The following is a 4,633-nucleotide window of genomic DNA, read 5'->3' on the forward strand; positions in this document are numbered from 1 at the left end:
CTGTGTCCTGTCCTTCAGCAGAGGGGTCTGCAACTGGGCTGCCACTGGAACAAACCCGTGCAGCCTTCCCTGGAGCAGCAGCCCTGTCCTGCCTGTCCCAGCCCTGGGCTGCAGGGGAGTTCCTGAATTGTTTTTCTGCTGCAGCACTTGTTTAGCTTGTTTAGACCCAAGGCTGTGTCATTTCTCAGCTGTTCCGCTGCAGCTGGGGCTGCCAGTGTCCAGGAGCTTCTGGAATATCTGCTTTATATCAGTGTGCTGTCAAGGGCAAGGCCAGTTGTACTGGTTTAAGACTTTGAAGACCCTCAACAGCAACTCAGAGCCTGCCCTGGGTCAGGGATTAGATTGTAACATGAATTAAGTTGTTGGAAGAGCTGAGCTGTAGGGGTGAGAGCAGAGGCCTCACAAGCAGAGGGAGTAGTGACAGGAGCTTAGGGAGAAGGTCTAGAAACAAATACTTCCAGGAGAGCTCTTGGGTTGGATCATTTCTTTTGGTGGAAGAAAGGTTGAGCCATCCCCACCCCTGGGCAGAGCTCTGCTGTTTGTGGATTGAACCCAAATATCCCTGAGCCAGCACACAGCCAGATGTCAAAAGGCAAATGAGAAGCCAGCCAGGTAAGGGAGTGACCTCCAAGGCTGAAGAACAGTGAGTACAGGGGCGTTTCTTGGGATAGCTTCTCATTTCTGGCATCAAGACAGAGAGGGCCATGCTCTTGGCAAAGAAAAAGTGGTATCCATGACTGGGAGCGTGACTGGGGCTTGCAGAAATAATCTGAGTTTGGACCAGTTATAAGACTGGTCTGTGCTCAAACTTTATGTGAGGGAAAATGGGTTCTGGGAGGATCCAGGAACATAAAATCCCATCTTTTCCCCTTGGAAACCAGCGTGTATCTGCACACCTCACTGCACAGGGGCCCGGGGAGCCACACTTGGGTTATGGATGGGATGTGGAGGCGGTGTTGGAGCTCGGTGACCTTGCTTTGGGTGGGAGGGAAGCAGAGGACCTTGGAACAGCACCTGCCTGTACAACTCACGGGCTGGTGGACACTGAGAACGCGTGGTGTGTTAGATCAGATCGTTTTTGTGCCTGTAGAAGGCTCTCCCGGCGGTCCCACACCCCATTCCTGCATCCCGGGAGCGCTGCCCCCCGCAGTGACCCGGGCAGCAGGAGCCGGCCCGGCTCAGTCCTTCCCACAGATTTGCAGCGCAGCATTTTCCGTGCCGGGGCTGCTTCCCGGAGCAGTTGGCACCGCAGCTCTCCTGAATCCCCCTTTGTGGGCAAAGCTCTTCAGCTGCTGCCGCTCACGGAGCTGGAGCAGCAGCTCCTGTGGGGGCCGGGGCTCTGGGGACAGGACCCAGCCCAGGGCTCTGGGGACAGGACCAGCCCGGGGCTCTGGGGACAGGACCCAGCCCGGGGCTCTGGGACAGGACCCAGCCCGGGGCTCTGGGACAGGACCAGCCCGGAGCTCTGGGACAGGACCCAGCCATCCCCTGCTCTCCCGGGCGCTGCAGGGCGGTTCTCCTCCCGAGAGAGGGCAGCGCACTGCAGCTGCTGCTGCTGCCCCGCTCCGGGCTCTGCCCGAACCCGAACCCGAGCCTGGGCTGGGGCTGGGGCTGGGGCTGGGGATGGGGATGGGGATGGGGATGGGATGGGGATGGGGATGGGATGGGATGGGGCTGGGGCTGGGGATGGGGATGGGGATGGGGCTGGGGCTGGGGATGGGGATGGGGATGGGGCTGGGGATGGGGATGGGATGGGATGGGGATGGGGATGGGGATGGGATGGGGATGGGGATGGGGATGGGGATGGGGATGGGGATGGGGATGGGATGGGGATGGGGATGGGATGGGATGGGGATGGGGATGGGGATGGGATGGGGATGGGGATGGGGATGGGGCTGGGGATGGGGCTGGGGCTGGGGATGGGGATGGGGCTGGGGATGGGGCTGGGGATGGGGCTGGGGATGGGGATGGGGATGGGGATGGGGATGGGGATGGGGCGCCGTGCCCAGGGGAACCCCTCCCCAGCCCCCCCTGCCAGCAGACAGCCTGCCCTGGCGGGCAGCCCCAGGGCGGAGATCCCTGGCTGGGAGCCTGCCTGGCTGAGCCGGTGTGTGAACCCATCCCCTCCCGTCCCGCAGAGTGCAGGATGAAGCCGGAGGCATCGATCGTGCCTTGTAAGTTGATACGGGAACCCCAGAGATACCTCTGTGCCTCCCAGCAGGAGCTCTGGCCAGGGACCAGGCCAAGTTTACTCCATCAGTTCCCTCTGGAGAGCCATGGAGGGGACAAGTTGGCATCACATGGGACCTGCTGGGCCCAACTTCTGCTTGGGGGATCATCCCCATCAGATGACATCCTGCAGGAGCTCTCACCCCAAGTCTGGACATGGGGAGCTGAGCTCTGTTGCTGCTCCTGTCACCTCCTTACTGCAGGAGCGTGGCTCAGTTGGAGTGGCTCTCCTGGCAGACGTGTCCTTGCTGCTCTTGGCTGTTCTCTCAAGACCAGGAGTGTTATTTTTCACAGACATCCAAGCACTGCAGCTCTCACAACTCCTGTGAGTGCCACAGCAACCTGAGAGGGAATCGCTGCAGGTCCAGAGCCAGGAGCTGCTGCTGCTGAGCTCCTCTGAAGCTGCTGTCGATTCCCTTGTCAGGGATTCCAGCCTCAGGAGAAGCTGTCAGGACTAGCTTCTCTCATTTGAAGGCAGTGATAAATCCTGCTCTGGAGGGTGCTGGCTGAAGTGCTCTGTCTCCGTGCTGGGTTAATGCAAGCCACATGCTGCTGCATTCCTGAGCGGGCAAACACCCTCCAACACACTTCTAATCAAGAGCCATGGAAAATTTATACTGCCAGGGAGAAAGAGCAGGAGGTGTCCTGGGTGTTGGCAGAAATGAAGGGCACTGTGACAGCTGGAGATGTGTGTAACACCAAAACACCCCGTGTCACCCCATTAGCAGCTCCCAGTGGCCAGTTTCTCCCAGTGTCACCCTGAATTCCTCTTTGTGCCTAAAACTGTCAGTCCACATGAGCACAGGAGCGAGCACCCAGACCCTGGGACTTCCCCACCCTGTTCTCTCTCTGGCCACGAGTGATTTCCAGGGCGCAGAGGAAGCCTCTGAAAGCAAGTGATGCACTGGGCTCGGGATGATGCCTCCATGGCTACCGGGATTAGGGCAAGTAGGGGGAAGAAGGGGCCAAATACACATGGGAAAAGCTGCTGAACCAGAGTGCTGCCAATCTCTGGGTGGTTCGGCTGAGCTCTAGAGCAGCTCTGAGATCGGGACCCAGGAAATACAAAGCTCTGTGGGAGAAGGGGAGATAAGTACCGTGCTTGGTTGTTGCTAAGAATACAATTATCCACAGGCTAACGATTGCCTGCCTGATAGGATTACCAATAAAGACAAACGCAGTGAGGATCATGGCTTCACTTCCTTCCTCCCACCCGGGGATTTAATTCCACTTTTGTTGGAGTTTTGCCTTTCATCTGTCAATAAAAAAAACTCTGATCCTGGTGGTATCTCCGGAGCCTTTTCCCTGGAAGAAACTTTCTGGCGTGAATTCCCAAGTCTGCTCCCCTCACATGCATCCTGCTCCGTGCTGGTTTCACCCTGGCAGGAATAGTTTAGACCTTCTAATTTCAGCCTGAAAGGTTTCTGAAAGGTTGGCTAATCCTCCCAGCAGTCTTGAGAGGCAGGAAATCCCCAGTGGCAGAGTCTGGAGGGACCTGACAATTCCTCGGCCACTCTCCTTGCCAGGTCGTGATGGCTTTTGGGCACATCCTGGTTTTTGAGTCTCCTGTTTTTCAGACCTCCCTGCAGCAAAACGTTCGGGAGGAGGCTCTGGCAGCCCAGCTGCTCTCGGCACCAACTTCACCCGGTGGCTGTAACAGCAGTTTCTGGCACCGATATCCCCTGCAGCTCCCGGGGAAGGTGGAGTGATGCTCTGGAGCTTGGCATGGATGTGCTGCCAGATGCTGCACACCCAGGGGAGTCAGGACAGCCTTCCTGGCCCTGCCAGCCCCTCGGCTACCCAGCCAAGGCTAACAAGGTGCAAATGCTGATTAAACACTGTCCGGAGGCCAGCGGACACCCCAGTGTGTGCGAGCTCACCGAGCCCTGGGTGCACCGGGAGCGCCCCGGGAGACTGACACTTCCAATGGGATCCCTTAACGAGTGACAGGACAAGAGGAAACGTCCTCAAGTTGCGCCAGGGGAGGTTTAGATTGGGTTTTAGGAACAATTTCTTCACTGAAAGGGGTAATGGTCTTAGAAGTTTTTTCCAGTGTAGATGATTCTGGGATTTGACGGTGCAAGCCACCGCGAGCAGTTTGGGAATGACTTTGTGGATATAAGGCAGTGCCTAATGAAAGATCCCCTTGTCCCGAGCTGCACTCTCGCACGAAGCAGAGCCGGGCTGCTCGCATTTCAAGCCTTTCTCTCCCGCTCGCCCCCTCCCAGATCCCGGCCCTGGGTGCGGGTGGATGCGGGAGCGCATCCCGGGCGGGCGGGGAGCGGGGCCCGGCTCTGGCCCCGGCTCGGAGGGGGAGGTGGGTGCCGGGCCCGGGGGGGCCGTGGCGGTGGGCAGGGCCGGCGGATGACGCCGGGTAAAGCCGGCCGAGAGCCGGCCCAGCCCC

The sequence above is a fragment of the Cyanistes caeruleus genome, chromosome 19, assembly GCF_971803275.1.
Source record: "Cyanistes caeruleus chromosome 19, bCyaCae1.hap1.1, whole genome shotgun sequence".
NCBI lineage: Eukaryota > Metazoa > Chordata > Aves > Passeriformes > Paridae > Cyanistes > Cyanistes caeruleus.